At 43.8% G+C, this 15,462-nt stretch overlaps 1 long non-coding RNA gene and 2 pseudogenes across 1 annotated transcript; 1 reads left to right on the forward strand and 2 right to left on the reverse strand.

Annotated features, from left to right (window-relative positions):
* Positions 1-561: 561 nt before the first annotated feature.
* On the forward strand, positions 562-9,824 carry LOC140591676 (malate dehydrogenase, mitochondrial pseudogene; annotated as a pseudogene).
* A 579-nt stretch (positions 9,825-10,403) lies between these two features.
* LOC140591677 (uncharacterized) lies at positions 10,404-12,205 on the reverse strand. The gene is made up of 3 exons (XR_011991958.1): positions 11,901-12,205; positions 11,139-11,403; positions 10,404-10,547 (listed from the first exon to the last, which is right to left on the reverse strand). It is a non-coding gene; the product is annotated as an uncharacterized lncRNA (long non-coding RNA).
* Positions 12,206-13,655: 1,450 nt separating this feature from the next.
* Positions 13,656-15,184, reverse strand: LOC140591756 (malate dehydrogenase, mitochondrial pseudogene; annotated as a pseudogene).
* Between the last annotated feature and the right edge of the window lie 278 nt (positions 15,185-15,462).

Consider the following 15,462-nt stretch of genomic DNA (forward strand, 5'->3'; position numbering starts at 1 on the left):
TTAAAAAAACCAACATCGCAAATCAAATCACAACATCTGTCAGAAAAACCATAATTAGATCCTTTCCCCAAACCGTTCAGCCCTATTGTCATCTGACTTAAATGTATTCGATGTTTTGTCATCCTTTCTCCACTGTTGCAAATTTTCCAAGAATCATTTCTCCCAGTTGTTGGACTGATTGATTTATTTATTGAACTCCGACTTCCAGGGTTGAAATTTGCGATTTCAGGGATGAAGACGGGGAAATCCAAACAGAATCGCACTGGCAAAATTGGTCAGAATCGCCGGAATTGCGCGGCGTGGCGACAGGTGGCACTCGATTGTTTTACCGGCGGTAAGCCAAAACCGACTCGCTGCTGCTAGCCGAGCCCCCGTAGTTAATCCTGGGCGGGGCGCCAGAGCGCCTAGTTCTGGGCGCCTCAGTTTGCCCCGTAGACTCCGAGACGGTACGTAGTGTTTCAGCGGTCGCGTACAAGAAGTGTATTTTCAGTTATATTGTATAGAATTATGTAGTTTTGCTTTTGTTTACGCTTGTGAATAAATATATTCGTGTGCCGTTTCATGTCGTTTTTGTTAAAATGCGTTATTTTGATGGATATAGGTGACCGGGCTTTTTATGTTCTCTGTTAGGGAGATGACTGTGTGTAACCCCTGTATCCACTTGTTTCAGGAATTACTCTACTCAAGTGTGTTGTTTATCCAGCACTGGTATTTTATTTTCCTTTGTAATTGATCGAATGGTTGTGTCCAGTTTGCAGTAATGCGTACAACTTATTTGCTGTGAGCGGAGTTTCCACAATGTGGACTGGGAGACGGTAGAAGACTGTGTGTAACCCTTGTGTTCACATGTTTTAATAATTATTCTATCCAAATCGGTGGACAATAAACACCACCACAAATCCGTCGTCCAGCTAATTGTACAGCGCGATACGAACACAGCGCAGATCCACTACCAAGTAACGGGTGTACAACAAGCGGGAAGCCGGAGCGCGCCAACACCCAAGAGCGCTCGCGTGCACAACAACTTTTATTTTAATCGATGTCAGTGCCATTGCTAAGTGAGAATCTGCATAATTTCTATTTTGTTTTAATCCTAGCAGCAAACCAGTAGTCAGAATGTTTTCCCGCATTGCAAGATCAGCTGCAAGCACCGCTCGTACCTTATGCACATCTTCCCAGAACAATGCCAAGGTGACAGTGTTGGGTGCGTCCAGGGGCATCGGCCAGCCCGTCACTGCTCCTGAAGAAGGGTCCCCTTGTGAGCAAGCTCTCGCCTCTGTTGTTTCGGCTTGTCTGTGCTGCACAATTATAGGATACAAGTAAATGATAAGATTATATATGAAATCGCTCAGGGCAAGGTAATTTTTGGTATGCAATTGCAGAGCGATCTAACCCTGTCTTTGTTTCAGCTCCGTACCGCCCGACTTTTCCTGCCTCCTCTTCCCACGCCTCCAGAACCATCCCACTCTCATCCAACCTAACCCCGTTCCTCCCCCGTGGATCCGCCATCGTTGCCACCCTGGGTGATGCCTGTGCCCATAACTGCCCTGACGGTATGTTATGTGTCAGGGTATATCTTTTTAAGATTAAAAGAACAAATTCATTCAGTATTTATTAAAATGGTATCCAGAACTCCAGGCCTGCAAATCACTTTTGCAGCATATTAATGGATTAAAATAAAATGGAAAAAGCATTCAGTCATAAAAAAAACAATGTGAACAGCTTGTACAAGTTTGTATACAGCTCCTAAGAATTACGGTACAATAAGGCAGACTCAGCGAGGAGGCTGAGATTTGGCACAAGAGGGGGTTGTCGGGTGTGCGTTTGTCAGCTCCGAGGACACTTAGTGCAAATATTTCTTCATCCCTATGTCCTCAAATCTACTTTAAGTGAAGTTACAAACTGTTGTTTTGGCTTGTCTGTATTGCACAATAATAGGACACAAGTAAATGATAAGATTATAAGTGAAATCGCTCAGGGCAAGGTAATTTTTGGTATGCAATTGCTGAGCGATCTAACCCTGTCTTTGTTTCAGCTCCGTACCGCCCGACTTTTCCTGCCTCCTCTTCTCACGCCTCCAGAACCTTCCCTCTCCCGTCCGACCTAACCCCGTTCCTCCCCCGTGGATCCGGCATCGTTGCCACCCTGGGTGATGCCTGTGCCCATAACTGCCCTGACGGTATGTTATGTGTCAGAGTATATCTTTTTAAGATTAAAAGAACAAATTCCTTCAGTATTTATTAAAATGGTATCACAAACTCCAGGCCTGCAAATCAGTTTTGCAGCATATTGATGGATTAAAATAAAGTGGAAAAAGCATTCAGTTATAAAAAAAAAAAACGATGTGAACAGCTTGTACAAGTTTGTATACAGCTCCTAAGAATTACAGTACAATAAGGCAGACTCAGCGAGGAGGCTGAGACTTGGCACAAGAGGGGGTTGTCGGGTGTGCGTTTGTCAGCTCCGAGGAAACTGAGTGCAAATATTTTTCCATCCCTATGTCCATGGGTGTAAATTTCATTTAACAGTAGGGGGGGACAATAAATATAAAATTTCTCATGAGCAATTTTTGAAGGGGACACAAATAATAAAGTCAAATTGTACTTATAAAGATATGTCCCCACAATGAAAAACTTTGCTTCTATCATTATTATTGTAGCATGGAGACTGCGTCATTATGGTTATTTTCAAAGTTTTTCTCAGGTTCAATGACAAAGCAGATTTTTCCTCAAAACTATTTATTGCATTGTTTGTTAATGTTGTTTACAGTCAAGCCATCAACATACAATAAAATTTAAACATGACTGTTTAAATGCATAATAGAAATTGATTATACAAAAAAATACAGTGGGGTCAGTTCGGACGTAGCATTTAGTAAATGCACAGCTAAACAATATGCTAATTGTGGCCGTTAATGTTAAGTTAACATTATGCCAAGTCGTCACAAATAAAACAATGCATGGGAAACGGCTTTGGCGTGTTAGTTGCAGTGCACTATGCAACAAGCTATTGTAAACAAGCTAACGTTAATGTAGATAAGTAATATTTTAATCGCTAATATAGCAGATTCATGGAAAATTAAATCGGTAATCAGCATTTTTGCCGCAACTAATTTATGAATGAGTCTGCATCAACTACATTAAAGAGAATCGCTTTATTTAAAGTGAATAATATACCCTACTTACTGGAGTTCAACATTAATTGAGCCGCAGCCACAAACCTGACTCGTGTGTAGAGTAGGTGAGATGAACTGGGAAAGCAGGCAGTTGGCCAAACCACTGTGAGGAAGGGGAGGGGGAACTCAACTGTTTCTAAATGCATTTTTTGCGTTTGTTTTTTTTTCTACTTACAGAATTATTTTAGGTATACATACATATATTTTTCACAATAGTGCGATTTTTTTTTATATATATATATAATTTTTTTGGGGGGGGACAACCCTCGGATAGGGGGGGACATGTCCCCTCCGTCCCCCCCCCGGGATTTACGCCCATGCCTATGTCCTCAAATCTACTTTAAGAGCAGTACAGCGCGATGCGAACACAGAGCAGATCCACTACCAAGTAACGGGTGTACAACAAGCGGGAAGCCGGAGCACGCCAACACCCAAGAGCGCTCGCTTGCACAACAACTTCGGCCAGCCCGTCACTGCTCCTGAAGAAGAGTCCCCTTGTGAGCAAGCTCTCGCCTCTGTTGTTTTGGTTTGTCTGTACTGCACAATAATAGGACACAAGTAAATGATAAGATTACAAGTGAAATCGCTCAGGGCAAGGTATTTTTTGTTATGCAATTGCTATCAGTCGGGTTTGCCTGAAGACAACATCTAATGATGCCATCAAGGAAGGTAAAGACAAGGCGAAGCAGGATGTGCAGGATACTCTGCAGTGGGGCAGGATCTTCAGCTACAGGCACATGCAAGAGATTTTCAATGATGCGAACCCACTTAGCAGGTTGGTTGAAGAGCTTTTCAGCCTGTTTATATATCATGTTGTTTCTTCTGTCTGAAATTTACAAAACTGATCCTTTTAAATGGATGATTGAGGAGCTGGAGTGTCCTCAATCACCTGGAGTGGTGACTGGTGACTAATGCCCCCCCCTCCCCCCGTTATGCTTTTTTTCTTTACAGGTGAAAAATGTCAGCAGGTTCATTTATTACATGAACTTGGAGAAGCCTTCCTTGGGATTTGTCGAGGAAAGAGATAAAACTAAGTTGTTCCTCTATGAGATGACTGAGGTAAAGCTGTCCAAGCAGATGCAGATGAATTACCTAAAGAGTCTGAAGAGGTTGGTGGCATGTTTTGTGAATTAGTAGCATACACACACACACACACATATATATATATATATGCATATATATGTGTGTGTTTGTTTGTGTGTGTGTATATAAACTTTAAATATGTGTACTTCCTCTTTCAGATTCCTGAAATATCATACTACAAACACTGACCTCAGGTACTTGAATGAAGGACTGTGGAGCGACTGCATGTTCTTCACTGAGTACATTGGCTCACCCCAACAAAGCTGTGCCAAGCTGGTGAGCAAGGAGATTGCCCAAAGGAGGTAAGTTCAATTGTTCACACCCATGTAACTTGTTGATTTGGTGATACGTTTTGTCTTCTCTGCCTCTAGTCTTTTCTAACACCCCTGCTGTTCTCAATGTGTGCTGCCAGGAGACCCAAAATCAGCAAGAAATCCTGCTTACCCTACTGCTTGTGACGTCCCTTGACCGTAAGTATTGTACAGTACTCTTTTTGTTACCCATCTTAATGGGCTATACGATACGGTCATCTGTGTGAAGTAGCAGGAAACATCCATACAACGAGGGGCCACATTTGCTCTATTCTCTGAGGAAGAGAAATCTGAATTTATCAAATTTATTTCACATTTCCAGCCAGAACCAAGCAGGGCCTGTTCAAAAGCAGGAATTAAATCTTTGTTGCTGTTTTTCCTCTGCCACTGTGGTTTGACATCTACTTCAGCCATGTGCGTCCACATCTGCTGAGCTCCAAGGGGGATCAAAGAACCACTGATGACCTGGGTGGGATGAGGTTTTTTGTCTCCACCACAGGAAGACATACATAGAACGTCTCAAACGACCTCAACCGGCTACACCAAAAGTTAGCTAATCGTCATGATGCATTTCCCCTACAGTATCTTCTAAATACGTTATCGGGTGTTACGTTAGTTTCTCATATTGTGGAAATTAGCAGGAGAACATTTTAAAACAAATTTGAGGAAGCACTTCTTTACACAGCGTGTAGTTAGAGTATGGAATAGTCTTCCTGCTAGTGTAGCGGAAGCTACAGTAAAACCCTGGGTTCCTTTAAATCAGAGCTAGATAAGATTTTAACAACTCTGAGCTATTAGTTAAGTTCTCCCCAAACGAGCTTGATGGGCCGAATGGCCCCCTCTCGTTTGTAAATGTCTTATGTTCTTATATTAATCTTGCATTTTTGATACCAGATGGACCCAGTGACCAGCCAGACTGCCCAGGAGTGTTTGAAACAGACAGCAAGAGCACGACAGACTCTGAAAAGTCTTTGTTCGCCGATTATCTCACTCATTCTACTCCGACAGCTCAAAATGTGGTGGCGGCCAGTAAGCTGAGGAGCAAGCTGGCAGGTAAATCGGTAAGCATGTTTTATGTATGTCAGAAGACTTGGAAAAATCGACACACGAAATCAAAACCCTCACCACTGAATACTAACCTTAAACTGTTCTCCATTTCAGTGGAAAGTCTGCGGAAGAGGGAACCAGTCGTGCTGCCTGTGGCACTGCACGGGACGCTGCCTTTGGATCAAATCAACAGTTGGATGTCCAGTCAGTATTTGACAGGTTTCTTCAGACCCACCTGGTGACCCTGGATGTGGACGTGCCAGGCAGGAGTGCCGGTTCACAGACGTCAGGCCAGTTTCAGTGACAGCTATACGAGGTTGGTTGGAGGCCCAGATGAAACTCCGTGTGCAGCGTGTCCTCTGTGAGTATTGTTATTTAGAGGTCGACCGCCATGGGTTTTTCAGTAGCCGATGCCGATATTTAGGAGTCGGGGTCAGCCGATGGCCGATATATGCTGCCGATTTTTTTTTGGCCGATAATTGGATGTTTTCCCCTCTATTTGCATGGTAAAATATCACGCTAATAATAACAAACGATACAGAAAATTTCTCAACTTGGCATTTATTGAATACTGACTTGTGTAAATTTAAATATAAACTTAAATAACAAAACACAATACAACTTGTAAACAAACTTATAAACAATAAAAACAGCAGCATCAGAATCTCCTAGTGCACAATATAGCAGCAAACTCTTCATTTCTTAGGAAAGGAAAATTTCTAAACAATACAAAAAGGAATGTGCATGTTGTCTTCAGTTTTAACCCTGGGGAACCCACAGGGTCATACACGACCCTTCCTTTTATTTCTGCCTTACATTCAACCCACTCATCAAAGTTAAGAAATTTTTTTTTTTGCTTTACAGCCCATTGAACCAGTAACAGTGACATTTAGTGATTACTGACTCAATTAACCAGATTTTTTTCCACAATAAATATGGCCCCTAACGCGTTTTGAGATTCACCTGTCAAGCTGTGAATAGGTAAGTGGCAGAAATTTTGCATCATCAGTTATAATGTTTAGATGTTATAGAACATGTACAACTAGGTTTTGGATGTTTTGAAACTTTTCTGGCAACTGTGATGATCATGTTCCATGTGCTCAACATCAGCCTCAAAAACAGAGGGAATACATGTGGTACACCAGACCTTACAACCCACCACAGGTAAACTTTCTGTGTGTAGTGCACCTTTTTGCAGGTCCGTTCACTTGACCTGTTTCTTGATGGTTTGGCATGTTTGAAGCATGTGTCTTATTGCCAGCACATGGTGAATGATGAAAAGGAAAACTCAATAAATGCATTTTGCATTTTGGAAATGAGAATGTTGCAAAGATTTGGTTTCTCCTTCTTTTCTGTCCTTATTTCATAGGTGAAATTTAATAATAGTCATCACTTTATGAATCCCCGTGGGGAAATTGTCTTTTTTTTTTACGCCTCCCTCAACTTGGTCTTTGCAAGCAAGCAGTCTGCGAAGGGCAGCCACCCATGGCAGCGCCCAGGGAGCTGGGGGTTAAGGGCCTTGCTCAAGGACCCGCAGACATGCTGAGGCTGGGTTTGAAGCGGCAACCTTGTGATTACAAGCACACAGGCTTAGCCCACTGAGCCACATGCTGCCCCTTTACATTAACAAATTAACAAGTTGGAAGAGCATGAACAGTCCAGCGGGTCGTATATGGCACATTTCATAACATGGACTGGGAAAGGGTTATTTTTTTTACAAAACACCTGTTTTTGAGTTCACTGGGTCTGTATGATCATTTTAGCCAATGGAGATATTTTTCCTATAATAAGGTGCTCTGGGTTCCCCAGGGTTAATCCCACTTCCGGTCCCTGAGTCTTCCTTGCCCCACCCGTCCCTCACAGCCATTAGATAGCAATTACTAAAGCAGAAGATGAAATGCAAGGTTAGCATTTTTATTACAGTGCTTTCATCTTCAATTCATTCTACAATTCCAGTATTCCATGCACATTAAAACAATTACACTCTAATACATTTTGAAAGAAAAAAAAACACTAGTAACTAAGTGCATCGTGGTATGATGAGTAGTGTACAAGGCCCAAAACCTTTCACTAACATGTTGCTTATGTTGTTAGCAGACAGATGGCTTACAAGCCAAATTCACAATTAGAATCTAGCGATCGCAGAAAATAAAATAACTCTGTCGTATTACACAGCCTTGTATGCAAGGACAACGTAAGCCCCTAGTGATTGTGACGTTTTCGACGGATAAGCCTGTATAAAAGATAGACATGTTTAATGAGGAAACCAACAGCGCAAAGTCGTGCACTTTTCATCTAGACGTCTGACACATTGTTCGAATCTCCGTTCTCTCAAACACGCTGCAGAGATCTGCCTGCTCCGCCCCACACACACGGAGTGAAACTGTCCGACACAAGAAAAAAAAAAACCAGAAGCAACAGTAACACTGGGCTGCCCGCAGACGTGCCTGTCTGTAAATCGGCGTACTACACTCGTAGTATTAAAAAAAATGCCAAATATCGGCCGGCCAATATGTCGGTCGACCTCTATTGTTATTGACACTAATTAATGTCACGTTTACTGAGAAACAATCTGTGTACATGATTAACATAATCTCTTTAACTGACATAATTTAATTTGTTCTTGACAGCACACTTTGGAAGACAGGAACCCTTTGGATGATCATCTCAGAGTGACATTTTCTGCAGCAAGGACTAACTGTGCACTTGTTTGAACTTCAATTCAGTTCGGTTCTTTAGTCAAGAGTTTTTGTCGCTCTCGACCGGGAGCCGTGGTAGAGGATGTCAGTGCCGTTGCTAAGGGAGAATCTACATACTTTCTATTTTGTTTTAATCCTACCAGCAAACCAGTAGTCAGAATGTTTTCCCGCATCGCAAGATCAGCTGCAAGCATCGCTCGTAGCTTATGCACCTCTTCCCAGAACAATGCCAAGGTGGCAGTGCTGGGTGTGTCCGGGGGCATCGGCCAGCCCCTGTCACTGCTCCTGAAGAGCAGTCCCCTGGTCAGTCAGCTCTCCCTTTACGACGTCGTCCACACCCTCGGAGTGGCTGCAGACCTCAGCCACATCGAGACCAGGGCGCAGGTGACTGGCTACGTCGGCCCAGAGCAACTCCCGCAAGCACTGAAGGGGAGTGAAGTTGTCGTCATCCCTGCTGGAGTGCCCAGGAAGCCGGGGATGACGCGAGATGATCTATTTGACACAAACGCCTCCATCGTGGCCACCCTGGCAGATACCTGTGCCCGCAACTGCCCTGACGCAATGTTATGTGTCATCACCAACCCGGTAAACTCCACTGTTCCCATCACTTCGGAAATTCTTAAAAATTAGATACGCTGGCCACCCTGACGGGCCGGATCCAGGAGGCAGGCACGGAGGTGGTTGAGGCAAAGGCTGGGGCAGGCTCTGCCACCCTCTCCATGGCATACGCAGGGGCAAGGTTCGCCTTGTCTCTGCTGGATGCCATGAATGGCAAAGAGGGGGTCGTGGAGTGTGCATTCGTCAGGTCTGAGGATCACGAATGCACATACTTCTCCACCCCTCTCCTCCTTGGTGGACAAGGAGTGAAGAGGAACCTGGGCCTGGGGAAGCTCTCTGCCTTTGAGGAGAAACTGGTGGTGGAAGCCTTGGATGAGCTGAAGGCCTCCATCAGGAAGGGGGAGGACTTTGTTGGAAACACGCCAGGTCAAGGGGAGGCGCACTAAAAGTCCTCCCTTCACAAGGAAGCTGTTTGCTGGACAATGTACTGTAAATAAACTCTTACGAACTATTTTTCTTTGGCCGTGTTGTTTTTTGGTGTGTGAGGCAGAAAGGTTAATTGTGATTTTTCTGACAGATGTTGTGATTTGATTTGCGATGGATTTTTTTTAAAAGTCAAGCTTCAGAATTAAATATGATCTCCTTAGCTTCAAGTCAGCGACTTTATGTAGGGGATCTTATAATATTGCAGGAAACTGGTGGCGGAAGCCCTGGAGGAGCTGAAGGCCTCCATCAGGAAGGGGGAGGACTTTGCGAAACACCTTTAAGGCCGCCGGCTCTGGCAAGCCTCTGGCAAGCCGGTAATGTTCCAACCAGTGTCCTGAAGCAAAAGTCCACTGGCTCCGACAAGACACCTCACCCCCACTCGGTGGGGTTAAAATGACCTTAATGTTATATTTAGTTAAATTGATGTGTTATATATTAATTGTTAATAAACTGTGTTTTTGATTACTTCTTGGCTGTCTGACTTTGTTAACCTCTGCATGTTTCTCAGAGACTGGGGTTATTCTAACTAACATTCTCTTCCAGCCTCTGACTCAACCCCGTTTGTCCGAGACCCGATGCGACTGCCCAAGTTCAGTTACGGCAAAGTCCGGCCCAGCCTCTGAGGCTCGCACAAGCTGAGTCACGGCATAATGTCTGGCTCAGCCTCTGAGGTGCGCACACGCTGGGTTATGGCATAAAGTCCGGCCCAGCCTCTGAGGCGCACACACGCTGAGTTACGGCAAACACCGGCTTAACCTCTGTGGCCCTCACTAGCTCAGATTTGGCAAGTGTCAGCTGAGCCTCTGAGGCGTTATGGGTCGCCGGGCCCCAAGTGGGCAGCCTACATTGGCCCGATTGGAATTTGCACATCGGCACGACATTGGCCCCAAAATGCTGGCCCATTGTGGGCAAACGTATAGTTTGCAACTGAGAAATTTCTTGTTCATCAAAAGCTGAAGTACAAATTAAAATATTCTGCCCAGTGTAAATTAAGAAGCTGAGGCTCTAAAATCCAGAGTAAATCTTACCGCAGGCAACTATACAGAGTTTTAGGCTTCAAAAGCCTTGTTTTTCTCCATGGCCCATCCAGTTTAGCTGTGTAGCTAGCTCATTGGTCATGAGAGTTGACATCACACGCCTGGTTGTAGATGCTACATCTCCACCTCCAACAGTTCCCAGGTAGACAGTCTGCAAAGGTTGATACATTTATAAAGAGGGATTTTAGTAGTCTTACTTCACTTAACTTTTTATGTCACTTTTTAACTCAGACTGTACTAACAACTTTGCCTGTATTCATTAAAAAAAGTATTTTATGAGTGGAAGGTTAATCATTGTGTATATGTGAGTCAGGTCTGCAACATTATAGGCATAGAGACTAACAGAAAAAATGATGATACAAATTATTTCCTTAACAGTTCCTGCAACCTCTCCTGGTGCAACCTCTCCTGGAGCCGACACCTTATCGTGGTAGAGGGGTTTGCGTGTTCCAATGATCCCAGGAGCTAAGTTGCCCAGGGCTTTATGCTACTGATAGGGTCACCCAAGGCAAACAGGTCCTGGGTGAGGAACCAGACGAAGTGTGGCTCATCAGACCCCTTATGATGAGTAAAAACATTGATTCACGTTTTCCCTCGCTCTGACGCGGGTCACCGGGGCCCCCCCCTGGAGCCAGGCCTGGGGGTGGGGCTCGATGGCGAGCGTCTGGTGGCCAGGCCTGCACAAGGACTCTTGTGCATTATGGTATGGAATTACTTTGTGACAAACCATGTGCAACCATACCTGGAATGAGTACTGAGGTTGAATAACGTTGACTGTTATGTGACACTGCTGTCGCAGAACTCATTGGTAGCTCATTTACTGCTGGCTGGGGAGACTCTGAACATGCAGCAGTAGGAGAAGAAGGAGGTTGTTCAGAAGAGGATGAAGTGTGTTCGGTAATAGAGGTCAATACTGGACGAGGAGGAGGTTTGGGTAGGGATGGACATCTTTTTTTACAGCTACACTACCGCAGCCATGGCCCAGCTCCTCCAATCTCTTGTTTGGTCTATTGAAAAAATGTGTATACTATAATTATAAATAGGGCTGTGCAAAATGAAGATGTAACGACAGAAAAATACTAATTGTTTTATAAAATATTCTGTCATTTATTACATTGTGTTGCAAATCACAGTTAGTGGTAATGCATTTAAGCTATTTGATACATTTGAATGATACACTAGACAAATGAGAGTTAACAAGACATAAGTCTATCCATGTGATCATTTTACATAAACTATGCTCTGAACCTACAGAAAATGTGCTATATCATGATATGTATCAACGAGATATGAAATGACCTAAAATGTTACATGAGTTTTTGGACATATCGCACAGCCATAATAGAAAATTACAATCTTTAGACAACATACACAAAAAACACAGATGCTAATGGATTAGATAAACCGCAGAGAGTACACATTTTTATTCTATAATGCAGAAATTCTAAGCTTGAAATCTGTGCTTAAGTCATAGCAATGAAACGGGGTAGGAAAATTATTGTACCTTCTACAACGATCTCCCCTTTCAAGCTGTCTTTCTGGATCACTGAAAAATGAAGTGTCCTCTTCAATGAGAACATGGAAAAATTGATAGGCCTACTTTAAAAAACAAACTGAACACATTGATATAACAACCGCTGCACACCACTGTGTACTGAGACGTAAATTAACTAACAATCTAATCTGATAACTTTCTGACAGGAAATTTTAAAACGTGGTCCGCAAAACCGTCGAGAATTTTTTACGGCTAAGATAAATAATATGTTAAAATACGAGTAAATAGCAAATAAACAGCAACAGCAGCATCAAAAAAACTTATAAATTACCTTCTGACAATTCACGCCTGCCCGCCAAAACTCCTCACAAACGACCTCCGTGGCGCGACGGGGAAAAAAAACCGTTACAGTGCATGGGGATACGTAAAGGCGCATGCGCGTTTGGAAAACTATATTATATATTATTATAATAAAAATAAGACTATTTTGGATAGATTTGTTTATTATGGAATAAATAATTTAACTGAAATTAGTTATAATTGTTTAATGCTCACTTTTAAAATCAGGGCCGAAGTTTCTTCCCAGTCCGAGCCCGTGTGCCGTTACTATAGTACCTGACGCTATAGAATTGAACTCTTAATTTATCGGATGACCTGGAACATACAGGCATGTTTTAATTATCATTCCTGTTGGAAGATCGTTCAGGCTACATTTGTGAGCATTTAGACTAATCATTTTCACAGATGAATAAAAATTAAAATGAAGTGTAACTTCCCAGTTGGTGTCCGAAAAAAACCGGTCGTTTGGCGCTGTCCTGGCTTCGTATCACTGATGATACCGGCCTGTGGGGCTGTACCACAGGTATAGTGGGCCAGTGTTCTGTGTCATGTGCAAAACTATCACATGTATTACTTCCGTGATCAAACTCATCACCATTGCTTTACACTGTGAAAAAATAGCCAACAGATAATTTGAGCGCCCACAAAGGTTACAGCAGATTCTTCTGCTAAATCTCTTCTGTTCATCTGCTCAATAAACGTGTTATCTAACTGCTTAGGACACAGCACCGCATATATAATAACCTGTAGCTACAAATGCTAGTCTGATTATGTTAACGCAGCCTGTTCGCTGTGTTGTAAGATCTTGCTATATTATATGAAAAGAAGTACTTCAGATAAAATTATTAATTTAAAATGCTATCCAGGCCTGCAAATCACTTTTGCAGCTTATTAATGGATTAAAATTAAATAGAAAAAGCATTGTCATAAAAAAAAAACAAGGTGAACAGCTTGTACAAGTTTGTATATAGCTCCTAAGAACTACAGTACAATAAGGCAGACTCAGCGAGGGGGCTGAGACTTGGCACAAGAGGGGGTTGTCGGGTGTGCCTTTGTCAGCTCCGAGGATCTACTTTACGTAAAGTTGCAGACTGTTGTTTTGGCTTGTCTGTACTGCACAATAATAGGACACAAGTAAATGATAAGATTACAAGTGAAATCGCTCAGGGCAAGGTAATTTTTGTTATGCAATTGCAGAGCGATCTAACTCTGTCTTTGTTTCAGCTCCCTACCGCCCGACTTTTCCTGCAATATTATAAGATCCCCTACATAAAGTCGCTGACTTGAAGCTAAGGAGATCATATTTAATTCTGAAGCTTGACTTTTAAAAAAAATCCATCGCAAATCAAATCACAACATCTGTCAGAAAAATCACAATTAACCTTTCTGCTTCACACACCAAAAAACAACACGGCCAAAGAAAAATAGTTCGTAAGAGTTTATTTTCAGTACATTGTCCAGCAAACAGCTTCCTTGTGAAGGGAGGACTTTTATTGCGCCTCCCCTTGACCTGGCGTGTTTCCAACAAAGTCCTCCCCCTTCCTGATGGAGGCCTTCAGCTCATTCAAGGCTTCCACCACCAGTTTCTCCTCAAATGCAGAGAGCTTCCCCAGGCCCAGGTTCCTCTTCACTCCTTGTCCACCAAGGAGGAGAGGGGTGGAGAAGTATGTGCATTCGTGATCCTCAGACCTGACGAATGCACATTCCACGACCCCCTCTTTGCCATTCATGGCATCCAGCAGAGACAAGGCGAACCTTGCCCCTGCATATGCCATGGAGAGGGTGGCAGAGCCTGCCCCAGCCTTTGCCCTAACCACCTCCGTGCCTGCCTCCTGGATCCGGCCCGTCAGGGTGGCCAGCGTATCCGCAGTGAACTCCACTTTGGGAGAACACCGGGACAAAAGCGGAATTATAGTCTTGCCCGCATGGCCACCAACAACGGGAACGTTGACGCGAGCCGGATCCAGTCCCGAGAGTTCAGCCACGAAGGTGTTAGCCCTGACGACGTCTAGAGTCGTCACACCAAACACCCGCTTGGGGTCGTAAACTCCATGCTTCTTAAGAATTTCTGAAGCGATGGGGACAGTGGAGTTCACCGGGTTGGTGATGACGCATAACATTGCGTCAGGGCAGTTGCGGGCGCAGGCATCTGCCAGGGTGGCCACAATGGAGGCGTTGGTGTCAAACAGGTCATCCCGTGTCATCCCCGGCTTCCTGGGCACTCCAGCAGGGATGACGACGACTTCACTCCCCTCCAGAGCTTGCGGCAGTTGCTCTGGGCCGACGTAGCCAGTCACCTGCGCCCTGGTCTCGATGTGGCTGAGGTCAGCAGCCACTCCGAGGGTGTGGACAACGTCGTATAGGGACAGCTGGCTCACAAGGGGACTCCTCTTCAGGAGCAGTGACAGGGGCTGGCCGATGCCCCCGGATGCACCCAACACTGCCACCTTTGTATTGCTCCGGGAAGAGCTGCAGATGCTGCGAGCAATGCTCGCAGCTGATTTGGCGATGCGGGAGAACATTGTCAGTACTGCTTTGCTGGTAAGCTGAAAACAAAATGAGAATTCTGCAGACTCTCCCTCAGCAACGACGAGATTTATACCCTCCCTGCGTTCTATAACTTACGTAAGCAACTACGTAAACACGCAAACTAGGGATGCAACATCTCATTGGAAACGGACTGGAACAGAATGGAAGAACGTCACTTTGTGGACGAAATGCATTTCGGGAGTGAAAGAAATGCATTTTGTGTACGTGGCTTTTCTGAACATATATTTCCATAGAGTAGCCACAAATGCTACAGTAAACACTAGTTCGCTGCTTAAGACTAATGTACCATGCAGTTTTAATAATAAGTAATTAAATAATTCATGATCAAAGGCCAAATTAATATCCGTCGCTTAATTAGCTCATATTATAAATAACCTGATATTGCCCCGTGTATGTTGGGCCGAATTTTCTTCCCAGTTCGAGCCCGTGTGCCGTTACTATAGTACCTGACGCTATAGAATTGAACTCTTAATTTATCAGATGACCTGGAACATACAGGCATGTTTTAATTATCATTCCTGTTGGAAGATCGTTCAGGCTACATTTGTGAGCATTTAGACTAATCATTTTCACAGATGAATAAAAATTAAAATGAAGTGTAACTTCCCAGTTGGTGTCCGAAAAAAACCGGGCGTTTGGCACTGTCCTGGCTTCGTATCACTGATGACAGCCGGCCTGTGGG

This window comes from Paramormyrops kingsleyae, chromosome 6, assembly GCF_048594095.1.
Source record: "Paramormyrops kingsleyae isolate MSU_618 chromosome 6, PKINGS_0.4, whole genome shotgun sequence".
In the NCBI taxonomy this organism is placed as follows: domain Eukaryota; kingdom Metazoa; phylum Chordata; class Actinopteri; order Osteoglossiformes; family Mormyridae; genus Paramormyrops; species Paramormyrops kingsleyae.